The sequence below is a fragment of the Nelusetta ayraudi genome, unplaced genomic scaffold, assembly GCF_046127955.1.
Source record: "Nelusetta ayraudi isolate G7.1 ecotype Tasmania unplaced genomic scaffold, CSIRO-AGI_Nayr_v1 ptg000191l, whole genome shotgun sequence".
NCBI classification, from domain to species: Eukaryota; Metazoa; Chordata; class Actinopteri; order Tetraodontiformes; family Monacanthidae; genus Nelusetta; species Nelusetta ayraudi.
In genome coordinates this window covers 85,001-99,476 of record NW_027466240.1, presented here as the reverse complement: position 1 = coordinate 99,476, position 14,476 = coordinate 85,001, and the positions used below count along the sequence as shown (strand labels likewise).

The 14,476-nt window shown below is 46.3% G+C and overlaps 1 protein-coding gene across 1 annotated transcript in view; it reads left to right on the top strand.

Moving 5' to 3' along the window:
• The first annotated feature begins 4,907 nt into the window (after positions 1-4,907).
• rin1b (Ras and Rab interactor 1b) overlaps positions 4,908-14,476 on the top strand; it is a 32,623-nt gene continuing 23,054 nt past the window's right edge. Inside the window, exon 1 of the mRNA XM_076015608.1 lies at positions 4,908-5,051. The gene's annotated coding sequence lies outside the window, so the exon portion shown is untranslated. The remainder of the gene's footprint in view (positions 5,052-14,476) is intronic.

The window sequence follows — 14,476 nt, the reverse complement described above, 5'->3', positions numbered from 1 at the left end:
TTTCAGCCGGCTCGTGTTGTCAGGTTCTATGAAACCTGCCTGAGGCCTTCAAAATAAACACTGCAGGCTCCCGTTGGCCGGAATCTGAAAAGCTGAGGCTAGCTCGCTGGTCTTGCGCCTTAACGCTGGACTGTGATTGGATAGGCTCTCGTGAGAGTTGAGTTAATAAACACAAATGCAAATAATCAGCTGACCTTTCATTTCAATTCACAGTGTGTTTCCTTATTCTCTCGCTGGGGTCGTCTATGAAATGCCCAGTTTATTTGACAAACTTCTTGAAGCTCATCGAGTCGTTTTTTTTCTGGTGGCATTCAAATGTTGTTGAGTAATTTCTCAAAATGACAGTACTGTGGGTATTATGAGGCGTATTAATTCAGGTAGGACCCAGTGCGACGATCAAGGCACGAATCAGGAACCCCGAGCGGATCAGAGAATCAGAATTCTTTACTTCTTTCTCTTTTTTCAAATCCAGCAGGCAGAGACGGAGTCTAAAACAGGCAGCGGTCGTACGCAGGCGGGCAGGGCAGGCAGGTGGGCGGGCAGGTGGGCAGGCGGGCGGGCAGACTGAGGAAGGGAAGTCCAAATCGACTGGCAGAAACGGGAATGCTCTCAACAAGGCGTGACGGAAAGAGAACAAGTGGCTTCTCGGAGCGGTCCGCAACGTCCCAGGACTCGAACTGACTAACACGCTCGTCTGTCTGCATGTCCACACTGCAGAATGTAGATGATGCGGGTTCAACGTCATGATGCGTGCACGTGCACGTGCACGCTGACGCTATCTTTCATGACTGGTGTCCGTGTCTCTGCTCATTTGTCTGCACGTGAGTCAGAGACGCTTTTTTTGCAGAGTTGAGACCACCAAGACATCACTTCCACTTTAGTTTATCCTCTGAAGGGCTGTGGGCAGAACTCTGTGTGTCTGTGTGTGTGTGTGTGTGTGTGTGTGTGCGAAAGAGAGAGAGACACGGCAGAACGGATGTGTGTGTTTTGTTTGCACCAATTAATTCATGCGACGCCGCCGCCGCCGCCGCTGATTTCCGAGTTTGCTGCAAAGTGCCGCACCCCTCTTTCATTTTCTCCTCAATTCTTTTCACAGGACGGAGGAAACGGCCCACAGTGATTGGGCTTGTGAAAGATGCTGAGGAGAGTGAGCTGTCCTCGCGTGGCGAGCATCCAGCCATGAAAGTCAGAGAGCAGCACAACAGATGAAGCACAGCTTTACCCCCCCGAGGCGGCTCTGCAGACCGCAGCTTGAGAAATGGGACGTTAAACAAACACATCCCACATTCCCACATCGGAATGAATCTCGTTAGTGGGAATGATTACTGATATGATGAGACAGGCATTCCAAACGAAGCGCTGCATATATTGCTATCTGAAAATACTTTTGTTTTTTTCTTTTTCTTTTTTTTTGTTAATGTGAATGTATCTGGTTGTGCAAATTTGTTTTGGAGGGTTTTCTGTTGTTGTCGTTGTAGTTGATTGTCGTGTTTGTTTGTTTTATAAATATATTAGATTTTTTTTTGTAGTTCTTTGCACAAGATTGCTTTAATTTACATTGTAAACGAAAATAAAATGATTATTGCATTACGGACGGACAACAATGGTCTTTTTTTTTTTTTTGCTAATGAATTCTATTTCAGATACGTAAGTTGAATTGGAAGAAGCAACGAGGGATTCTTCTGCAGAATGGAACCCCCAAAACGAGCAGGGACATGGACCAAAGCGGTTGATCGTTGTACCTCACTCTGTCACAGCAGGGATTGGTCAGTAGTTAAATCTAATCCCGACAGAGGTTCCCGTAGATCACTTTTCATACGGCTTGTAGTCAGAATTCTGAGGTTTCACGGTCCTCACGCACCGCGAGTGACTCTGCGAGCTGAGTAATTTGCTTTTTCTTTAAACTTCTTGCAGTCAATGCAAACCTTCCACCACCTCAGACATGTAGCTCGGCGCTGCTCCCGGATCAATCGGTTCTGGGTAATTTGTTCTCTCCCTCTGCAAACGTGGAGCCAGTTGAGGCAGCAGTCCTTCACGTTGTCTGACAGACATTCTCAAGTAGTGGCTGAACTTCACTGAGCCGCCACCGTGTCGCCCCACCCATACATACATATATATATATATATGTATATATATATATATATATAAACATACATTTTTTAATTATATTGAATATATTTATTCTCATTCTTGTATTTACTCCCATTCTCACCTTATCCGTGACACTCAACCCCGAACCCAGACGTGAGTTTGATCATGAACTTCTCGGTGGGCTGCGTTAAAAAGCTTGACGGGCCGCATATGGCCCCCGGACCGTGGTTTGCCCACACCTGGTTCTAGACAAAGGGCCCCGTGGAGGCTTAAATTGCTGTGATTCTTCTCCATACGACTGTTACGGAATTGTGATAGAAATTCTGTCGCTTTTAAGGGAGCCGGTTCTCTCTCACACACACACACACACACACACACACACACACACACACACACACACACACACACACACACACACACACACACACACACACACACACACACACACAAGACTGGCTTCCAACACAAATAACCAACATCTTGCTGGCTTTGCTTCACCTACCTCATCCATGTGTTTTGGCGGCTCGACACTCTCCTGCCCCTGGCGGCCAGTGAAGCTGCACCCTGGTGTGATGGCGAGGCGCGGAGGCACCGCTGGACCAACACGTCCCCTGATACTGCCGCATCTACAAGTCCCTGAAGTGTCAGCTGTGGAGCTGGACCCCCCTGAGACCACTGCATCCATGAGACCAAGGTGCCTATGCCACGGTGCTGGGCCAGTAATTGAGGGTAATCCTAGCAGCTCCTCCAGTGAGGTGAATAAAACTCATTCCACTCACAAAACACACTGACGTTGTTTTCCAGACTCTCAACCAGGAGAAAGCTGCACGGGATCCACAATGTATCCACAGTGCAGCTCTTCTCAAAAGTTGTGGACATCAGTGAAGCAAGCGGGCCAGGACAACACCGTCCCAGGGCCAAATAGCATTCCATACAAGATCAAGTAGAAGTGCCCGCGCGGGTTTGTGGCACCGGCTGTGGAAGCTTTTTGGACCTTCCACACTCAGCAACCTTTGTACCATCGTGGAAGTGAAGAGCTTCCTCTCAACTTTGACAAGGCGGCTGAAGGAATACGTGACTGGAAATAGTCCAGAAAAGAGAGGACTCCAGGGATTCCAGGTGGTCCAGAACACACCAACATAGACAAACACCTGATCCAGGAAGCCAAGAGGGGCAAAGGGAAACTTAACAGTTGCCTAGTTCGATCTTGCCAGTGGGTCAATCCCTCATCGACAAGGCCCTGGAGCACCATCACTGTCCCAACAAGACCAGGCAGATGACAGACAGCCATCTGGGTGTTACTGAAGCGGTGCTCCAGGTCTGCCAAGCGAAGCACCAGGTGGCAGAACTGAAGACTGGGAATAGGAAATGGCCACATGGGCGAGGATCATTTCCAAACCACAGAAGACAGGCCCGGACCGCGGAGGGAGATCTTCCTCTCCCGTCAAAGGGATTCTCGCTCTGCGCAGGGTGGGGCTTCTATCACTGTACAATCAGTTATATGCATGATGCTGCCAAAGTCTCTGTGTGTCCTTGACAGGAGAACCTGGTCCTGGAAGTCTTGGAACGATAACTTCATCTTGGCAGCCACGATCAGGAGCCAGGACTCAAATCAACAGCAGATCCTGTGCCATCAAGGACCAATGAACCCCCCCCCCCCCCCTCACTCCTTTAAGGGAGTGTTGATCGCCCTGGTTCTGCCCCCCCCTCTGCAGAATTCTTCTCTTTCCAATCAGTGACAAACACATTCTATGCGGACAACTGCAAAAACATTCCGCTGTCATACAGTAATTTGAGGGATAATTATAGGACATTCATCTATAAACATGTACATGTTCATAGTTATATATGCTCTCTCTCTCTCTCTCTCTCTCTCTCTCTCTCTCTCTCTCTCCCTCTCTCCCTCTCTCAGCAGATGAGCGCCCCCTAGAGTCCGGATCTGCTCCGTCTTTCTTCCTACACGGGGAGTTTTTCCTGGCCCCTGTCACACTTTGCTTCATGTGGAGGATTCGCTTGGTTTTTCTTCTGCTTGTTTGAACTCGAGGAGCCGTGCACATGAAGGAGTGTGGCGCACTCTTGTGGCCAGGAAGAGACCCTACTGTCCGTGGGTGACAAACGACGGATACGGTTGTCCAGAAATAGCACAAATCACGCACTTCCCAAAAAAAAAAAAAAAACCCGCACCTCCAGTTCCATCGAAGTAACGCTGCCTAATGACGCTCGCGCAAGCTCCTGCCATGGTCACGAGCCGTCTTTACTTTTGAACGCGCGTCTTTGTGTTCTCAGACGGCCATCAGTCAGCCTGAGCTGTGACACTCAAGTCTCTCAAGTTGGTGCAAAACAGGGCGCTTAAACTGATAATAACAATTAGATTAGGGGCAGATTAGACAATATCTATCTATCTATCCATCCATCCATCCATCCATCCATCCATCCATCCTTTGAATTTTCCTAAACGGGAGATGCTTGACTTGATGAAGCTCATGATTTGTTTGCCAATAAGCAACACCGCACCGCCATTCTTGCATTCTTGACAAACAACATCAGCATAATGTGATCTGGAGGGTGGGTGGCTGAGTGAGTGAGTGAGTGAGTGGTGTCGGAAGCAAGGAGGGGAGCGTCACACACACAGACACACACACACACACACACACACACACACACACACACACACACACACACACACACACACAGTCTGTGGCATGACCACGAATCGGTTCGGGAGCTCAGACAGAATTAAAAAAAAAGAAAAAAGAAAAAAAAAAGAGAGAGATTGCGCTCCTCCGCCCTGTCACCAGTGTTGCGCGCATCTCCTTGACGAGCCCGCGTTCCCTTCCCGCAGCATGCTCGGACTCAGACGCTCCGCACTGTCTTCAATGCATAACAAGCAAAGTCTCTCGGGCGCCTAATTAAGACCAGCAGAGCACCGCGCAGCACCTGTTTGCACCTTCACTGACACGGTAAGTGCTTTCTGTGCGGCAGGATTTATTATTATTATTATTATTATTATTATTATTATTATTATTATTATTATTATTATTATTGTTATTATTGTTATTATTATTATTGTTATTATTATCAAAAGTGAAAGAAGGAAAAGTGGACAAGCGCCAGCGTGTCCGTGTTGTTGTGCTGTGTGTTGAGTCAAAGGTTGCAGACAGGAGTTGCTGGATCGTTGGAAGGCACCGCGTGCTGCAGGCTGCAGCACGCGGTGCCTTAAGATGTTCTGTTTTTTTTTTTTTTTGTTTGTTTGTTTTTTTTTCCTCCTCCTGCTCAAGTTCAAAGCGCGTTGGTGTCTGTTGTTTAACGTAGTTTCCGGTCGGCAGGGGACGTCTTGGGTGAACAATGCGGCATTGCTGCTGCCGCGCACTTCAGGATTCAAGGATTCAAGTTCAGGAGGAGGACTTGAATATTTGTCATAGCTCATTCTTTCTTTCTACGCGTCATTATTATTTATCATTATTATTTATCATTATTATTTATCATTATTATTATTATTATTATTATTATTATTATTATTATTATTATTCTTGTTCTTTCCTTCAGAGCCATGCTGGGGTTTTCTGCCTCTGATTACTGCTTCCAGGTGGCGTTCAAGAGACACGAACGCAGTTGCGTCGTCAGTTGCCCCTGGTTTCTGCTCTTTTTGTCAGGAGTTGTTTGTCACACTCGGGAGACTGGCAGCGGCTTTTTCTCGCAAGTACCGACTGCAAACTTGCCAAAGTGTTGCGTCTTGGAGGAGCCAATTCCCCCCTCAAATCTGAATACTTTTAATGAGCGAGCGTGGGTTTTCCTTTCTGTCGTTCTGTGCGCGTCACATTGCAGCCTGCTTCTCTGGGCTCGCAGCAGATTTCTTTTTCTTTTTTTTTTTCTTCTTTCCTCTCTCGCACCCTCAGACGTGAACTCGTCTCTGCAACGCGCCATCACAATGTTCAATTAGCCACTCAGACTTTTTATGGAGTTATTCTGATGTCTCATCATCCCCCCCCCCCCCCCTGCGAGGCCAAAGTGAATGTAATCTCACACCATCAGAGTGTTACGTAACTTTAAAAAGTGAAGAGCCATTCTGCCTGTGTGGGAGGAGATGTGATGTTCCCACTTCCTTGCTGCTCGCTGTTGTTGTTTTTTTTTGTTTTTTTTTTGCTCATTAATTCTCGTGGAGTGCATCACTGTAAGGGGATGTTCTCTGACTTTACGTGCCTGCTGATGATGTGGCTTTCTTGGAATGCAGATGAGGTGCGGCGGCGCAGGGCGGATCGCCGTCTCTGCCACCCCCCCCCCCCCCCCGCCCCCCCACGACTTCCTGGGCTGTGATTACAAGCCTGCGTTCGCCAGAGCTCGTCGACTAAAACCCAAAGTCGAATAAAGTCTCCTGAATGTTGAAGACAACATATCCCAAAAAAGTGTGTGTGTGTGTGTGTGCGTGTGTGTGTGTGTGTGTGTGTGTGTGTGTGTGTGTGTGTGTGTGTAGGGGGCCTGCCTGCATTCTGGCCCTGTTGTGTAGGAGGATTGTGAACGCAGTGTGCCAGAGCGTGACGCTCAGAGCTGTTGGACAGAGTTGTGTCCTGTGGCCGGCCGTCTGTCCTCTGTCTATAAGTGGCGTGCGGACAGACAGACAGACAGACAGACAGACAGACGGACACCTGACTCGTGTTCGGTGCGTGCGGAAAGTATTCACAGTGCAGCATCATTCCAAAATTGATGACATTTGTTTTGTTTTTTTCCCCCTCAGAATAGAACATGGAAATTGTTTTCGCAGCCTTTACTCACACTGCACCTTGGTTGATCTCCGGCCAGTTTGGTTCGTTCCTCTTTGCAGCGCCTCCTTCAGGTTGGATGGGGGAGCGTTGGTGCGCAGCCATTTTCAGATTTCTCCAGAGACGTTCAGTCAGACTCAGTCTGGGCTCTGGCCGGGCCACTCCAGGACAGTTGTCCTGAAGCTCCTCCTCCTCCTCCTCCTCCTCCTGGGATACCTGGGCTGAGGGTCGCTGTCCTGCTGAAAGATGAACCATGGTCGCTCCAGTCTGGGGTAGTGTTGCAGTCCTGGACGTTGGTCTTGGTCTCCAGACCACGTTCTGAGGGTCTCCGTCTCGTCTCGGACTCTGAGGCATTTTTTACTGGGTCTGGTCTCGGTCGTGGTCTCGGTCTGGACGGACTGGGGATTTCTGATCCAGTTTTAGGTCCAATAGTCCCTTTGTTCTGATTGGGATTCTAATTAAATATGTCCCAACACGTGAGAACTGAAATCAAACACAAACACACAAAAACACACAACCAAATCACCAACTGCAGTGACTCAGTCTCAAAACCAAGAGGCTAATCAAACATGCTCGGTATACTCATTAGCTAAGCATTAGCCTAGCTTAGCATTAGCCTAGCTTTCTTCCTCCATGGGGAGTTTTTCCTGGCCACTGTCACTCTTTGCTTGATCTGGAGGGTTCACTGAGTTTTCTCCTGATTGTTTGAGAAGCCGTGGACATGAAGGAGTGACCACGGCTTATACGGAGCATTAGCATTAGCATTAGCTTCATATAAGCATTATGAATACCATGGTGCAGATGATATAAAACACACCCTAAATGGCTGTGTGGAGCTGCAGTGAAGGCAAAAGTTGCGTCTGAATGCTTTCTTCAGTGTTGACACCTGTAGCTTCGACTGCATCACACACCCAACTCACAAACACATGTCTGGCTGGCAAGAGGCTGGCGCGCATCGCTGAAAAAGATCCCCCTAGGAACTAAACCCCGGAGAAAAGAATTTCCCCTATTATACTTTGCCTGACCACGCTAACCTAAGCATGATGATTTTCTGGCCTTTATCATTTTTTTTTTCAAACGACTAAAAGACCACGAGTGAACAATCTACAATAGAAAGATTTGCTATGAATTGCGTGTCGCAATATAATATAGAATACAAGCATGGTCTGACCTGCCGAGGCTGGTGTGCATGAGCATGTGCCTCATTGAAATATGCACTGACCACACGAGGCAGTTCCAGCTATCTTAACAACAGGGGCTCAAGACGCCGGGGAAGTGGCAACCACGCTGACCTTAAAACAGCAATTACTGTACATTACTGTACAAGTGTTTGTTCGACCCAAATGTCACTGAAGCAGTTACACACAATGGGCTTTTAATGTTGTCATGCACAACTTTTCCTGTAGCTCTAAAAAAAAAAAAAAAAAAGGTCCACAAACAGGAAAAAAAAAAAAAAAAAAAAAGCAACTAGCATTTGTCTGAAAAGGTCTTGATTGACTTGATTTCTCTTCAAAATTAAAGTTTTTTTATTTCTTTGCATTTTGCTGATCAGGTCTTGCAGATTAAAAAAAAACCTCAAATTCAAAAACTCAGAAAAATTGAATATTACATAAAGTCAAATCTTTATGAAAAATCATTATTTATGTTAAGTTGCCAAAATGAAACAACTTTTACTGGATATTCTAATTTGTCGGATAGTACCTGTATACATACATGTAGAGAGAGAGAGGGAGAGAGAGAGAGAGAGAGAGAGAGAGAGAGAGAGAATGAGATTTATATGAATGATGTGATATACAACGATGTACAGGATGGATTGGCTTTCGGTTCAAATTCTCCTCATGTTCTTCAATTAGAAAGGACTCTTCATCGTCATTTTGTTGGATTTATTGAAGAAGCCAACAACATTTTTGAAGCTCTTCAAAACGCGTAAAACTCTGCGTAATAACTACTTTAGTAGTTATTTGGATGATTTCTGGATGGTTTCCCGTAAAAAAATATAACAATTTGTTTCAGTGAGAGGCTGTCATAAATAGAAGCCTAAATTATATAGACCTCTACAGATTGATGCAAATGTTGGATCAACTGGATCAATCACGCGAGTCAGGCTGAAAAAGATGTGGACATGTGCATAATAAGTGGCCTGTAAATTCATTCACCAGGCAAAATTGATATGACTTCCTGACCTTCACTCGGTATTATTAAGAACTACAAACCCACTTCCTGACCTTCACTCGGTATTATTAAGAACTACAAACCCACTTCCTGACCATCACTCGATATTATCAAGAACTACAAACCCACTTCCTGACCTTCACTCGATGTTATTAAGAACTACAAACCCACTTCCTGACCATCACTCGATATTATCAAGAACTACAAACCCACTTCCTGACCATCACTCGATATTATCAAGAACTACAAACCCACTTCCTGACCATCACTCGATATTATCAAGAACTACAAACCCACTTCCTGACCATCACTCGATATTATCAAGAACTACAAACCCACTTCCTGACCTTCACTCGATGTTATTAAGAACTACAAACCCACTTCCTGACCTTCACTCGATATTATCAAGAACTACAAACTCACTTCCTGACCTTCACTCGATATTATCAAGAACTACAAACCCACTTCCTGACCTTCACTCGATATTCTTAAGAACTACAAACCAACTTCCTGACCTTCACTCGGTATTATTAAGCACTACAAACCAACTTCCTGACCTTCACTCGGTATTATTAAGAACTACAAACCAACTTCCTGACCTTCACTCGATATTATTAAGAACTACAAAACAACTTCCTGACCTTCACTCGATATTATTAAGAACTACAAACCAACTTCCTGACCTTCACTCGATGTTATTAAGAACTACAAACCCACTTCCTGACCTTCACTCGATGTTGTTAAGAACTACAAACCCACTTCCTGACCTTCACTCGATGTTATTAAGAACTACAAACCCACAGCCTTTCAGTGAGTTGTTGCTGTTTCGCAGCTTCCGAACAACTCCATTTTTTTAGCTTCTCTTCAGTCGCCATGAAGTGCTTGAATATGGTTCGTTAAATTAAAGTCAGTTTTATTACCAATGATGACGGCTTCCTGTTTGACAGATTGACACATAATAAGAGTAGAAGAGTTCCACTACCAGGCTGGGGGGGTAGGGGGTGTGGGGGGGGGCAATATAAGTTCCCGCTCCTCGTGACGATTTCCAGAAGACCGATCAAAGGAGCAAAAGCCAAAATTAAAACGTTGCCATAGTTAGACTAGGTGCTAAATTAAGTATTAATTATATATGCAACATTCAAATTCGGAAAGGTAGATAAGCCAATGGAGACAGATCCTCTTATACTCACACTGCTGCCTCTGACTCGGAATGTTTTCCGCCTAAAGCATCCGCAGCCCAGCTGGGAAAAGCATCATGGTTTCTAAGAGGCGTTATTCACACGCACTTAGCAGGAACCTCCGACACAACCCGACACTCTTTTACCAAAATAATATTTTGATAAAGCACAGCTCATGCAAATCCTTCATTAGTCACACAGTGAGTTGCAGGTCAGAAATGGCAGGAAGTGTGGCATTAAAAGCGTCGCCTGCTCATACTGTAGTATTATTATAGCTTGATTATAGTACACATAAGTGTGTGTGTGTGTGTGTGTGTGTGTGTGTATATGTAGGTATATGTATATGTATATGTATATGATCTAACAATGTTGTGCAGCAGAACTTTCATCATAACTATATACAAATATGTACACATATATATTTACAAAAAGAAAAACGCCTGCCACCTTTTTATCATGTCAGGAAAAGTATTGAAATTATTGAATTGTGTGTATCAATATATATATGTATATATATATATATATATATATAATATATAATATAATATATATATAATCAAATCAAATATACATATATGTATATATATATATATACATATATGTATATTTGATTTGATTTATTGTCCCGTAGGGAGATTTGTCTTCACTGACAGTACATTGTATATCTCAGACGACACACAAAGACACATACAGTACACACCGACAATAAACAACATACATTACAACAATAAAAACAATATAGCGGACAGAGATCAGCGGGCCCTGCTGTTCAGTCACCAGGCTTTCCCCCAGCCCAGCCCTCCTGAACGTGATGGTTCTGAACCTGCACCCTGGGGGCAGTGGGATGATGTACTGGTTCAGTGGGTGAGTGATGTCTCGTGCTATGGTGTTTGCTAGGCGAGTGATGGACTTGTTATTTAGTTCTGTACAAGAAAAACAAGAAACAAGTGCGTGTTGTGTGCGACTTCGGAAAAATGATTTAGCAGGTCGTGGTGAGGCCAGCAAACAGAATCACTTCCTGGTTTTAACAGCTGCTGTGGCTAGCTAGTGCAGATGCCAGTAAACATAGGTAGCCAGTTAACAGCTTCTCCAGGAGGGGGGGGAGGACTACGGTACCCAAGAGGCGCCAACCCGGAAGCATGGAAGAGGAAAATCGATTTTCCCGATTTTCCTCTATTTAACATCGTTACGACTAAAAAAAAAAAAATCTGATTTGGATTTAAAATGGATTCATCGCACAGCCCCAACAGGAAGCGTGGGGGAACTGGGAGGAAGAACAGAATCCAAACAGCAAACAGCTCCGCTACCCACTTTTGGTTCACGACCCACCGGTTGAGAAACGCTCACATGGACACCTAAACCACTGGAATACTGTCGGGTTTTTGGCCTTACAGTGCATTACCATCCCAGTGTTATTTTGATATAAAAGCCTTTGTACAACTGCGCACTGGCACACACACACACACACACACACACACACACACACACACACACACACACACACACACACACACACACCCTCCCTTCCCGCCGTCCGCTGGCCACAACGGCTTTTTTTCAGCAGGCATCAAAACGGACGTGTCATCAGCCAAGAGGCCTCTGCGCTGCCCCCTGCAGACACTTAAAGCCCACTGCAATTATGTTGCTCCATTAGTCATCCTACGCACCGCCGGCTATACTTAGCCACCGTGGTGGTGGTGGTGGTGGTGGAGAGATTGGACGGAGTGACGCTGAGGTTGGCATCAGACGCCGTGAACAGCGATGATTAACCGCCGCCCCCCACAGCTGTTACTGCGAGGTTGGTGGAGGGAACAGCAGGGGGCGCCACGCTGGTGCAGTGGTCAGCGCCGTCGCCTCCCAGCAAGGTGGTGGGTTCCATCCCAGGCCTGGAGTTGGGATCACTGGGATTGCAATATTACATATATATATATATGTATATATCCATCCATCCATCCATCCATCCATCCTTCTTCAATACCTGCTTCTTCCTGAACTCAGGGTTGCGGGGGTCAGCTGGAGCTCAGGGGGTTCTGGGTTCTCGATCGGCAGTGAGGGAACGATGGAGCGTGAGATCGACAGGCGGATCGGTGCGGATCGGTGACGAAGGAGCTAAGCTCTCGATTCACTGGGCGATCTACGTTCGCACCCTCACCTCTGGTCAGGAGCTTTGGGTAGTGACCGAAAGAACGAGATCGCAGATGCGAGTGGCCGAAATGAGTTTCCTCCATAGGGTGGCTGGGCTCAGGCACCCTGAGGAACAGGCTGAGGAGCTCAAGCTGAGGAACTTGGAGTAGAGATGCTGCTCCTCCACATGGAGAGGAGCCAACCAGGTTAGTGTCATGGAGTCTGTTACTCCTCCTTCCTGAGCAGCCTGGTGGAGAGAGAGGGGCTGTGTCTCAATTCAGGGTCTGCATCCTTGGAAGGAAGCGTCCTCCGTCTGAAGGAAGCGTCCTCCAAGGACCCGGCCTAGAAGGACCGACCCAAACCCCGCCTCCCCGGTAACCACACGGGACGGTCTAGCCTTGGGCGTATTTCCTGGTTGCGTCACCGCCGTTCCCTCCTGCTGGCCAACCCCGGAAGTGACGTTTTCATAGCATCAAGCTAACCATTGGTTCACCAGCTAACGATGGCGTTGGATGTTCAAATCAGTAAAAACCCTGCGTTAAAAACTGAATATTTGATGTGAAACTTCAATACTTAAATTTATACGTGGTGTCTTTGCCAGTAGGTGGCGCTAATTTCAGCTGACTTCCCAGGATCCCAGGATGCTTTGCAGCAGCACGCAAAGCATCCAGGGATACAGAAGGACCAGAAGTAGCGGTGTAGCCTTGGAATGGGCTAACAGTAGGGAGCATTTAGAGGGCGCATTTTGGAGCGTCCCTCGGACTTTTGGGAGTTGGGAGGAGCCTTCGCGCAGTGCTATGACGCAACTTCCTTCCAAATTCAGGCCTAGAAGGATGCAGAGCCTGAATTGAGATACAGAGAGAGAGAGAGAGAGAGAGAGAGAGAGAGAGAGCTGGTAAAGAGGGGAAGAACATCTTCAATCAAGGTGATTGGACAAACTGTCACATGTCACATTGAAAGCCACCGTGTCCCTGTTGACGGTGGAGTGAGGCAGGGAGCGGGGAGTGGTGGAGGTGCTTGCAGTGATTCCTGCAAGATTTCATCACACCCAAAAGGAAGAAAGGTGTTGCAACGGATGGACGGACGGATGGTCGGGAATCACACTTTTTCTTTCAATTTCAGAATTGCTGTCGTAGAGACGTCCGGTTGGTGTGCAGCTTTAAAAATTCCACAGTATTGTTTGTTAAAAAAAAAAAAAAAAAGACGAAGAAAGAAAGAAAGAAAGAAAGAAAGAAAAGGTGTGAACTTCCTCCCAGCAGTGGGCAACATTTTATGTAAAACATCTCATTTGTAAAAAGAAATAAATAAACTAATAAATGAATAGATAGACGGATAAATAGATGAATAAATACACGCTGCGTCGCTCAAACAATCGCAATTAATTCATTGTATCGTAATGAAATAATAAATCCAAAAATGTCGTCGTACTCAGATTACGAAAGTGATCCCGGTCTGCAGTCAGGTTCACTCCACACAAGGAATCTCCATGGTTACTGATACCAGGACAGGATCCACTTCCTTCTATCCCACTGTGGTGCGAGTGTACGACAGACAAGTTGAGCCAGCATCACCAGAACATGGATCCCTCACCCGCAGGCCCCACGACTCTGCACTGGGACTGGGGACACAGGTGAGGGGGCGGGGCTGACAAGGCCACACAGGTGAAACACGTCAGGACTGAAGCGATCAGGAAACAGGAAGTTTTCAAAATAGAGCAGGAAGCACACAAAAGAGAAAGACAGCGCTTCCCCTCGTAGCGTCCAATCCAGGCATGGGCAAACTACGGCCCGGGGGTCATATGCGGCCCGTTAAGATTCATAATCCGGCCCACTAAACTTGAAGAAATGATACTAAGAGTCAGTCAGTCATAAAATAACTGTATTTCCTCCACGTTTGCAGTGTTTTCAGAGTCATGTCAATAAAGAGCTAAACACCCTGGTGGTTCTGGGTGGTTCTGGATGGTTCTGGGTGGTTCTAAGAGCTAAACACCCTGGTGGGGACACTGGTTTGGTTGCAACTTTGCTTCATATGTTTTTCTAAATATCACCGACACACTCCATCCATCCGCTGCCCCTCAGTCACAGTTTACAAGCCACTGTGGCCCCATCAGTCAAAGTTCCACCACTGGAACTCTGAGCCCTCGCTGGAATGTTT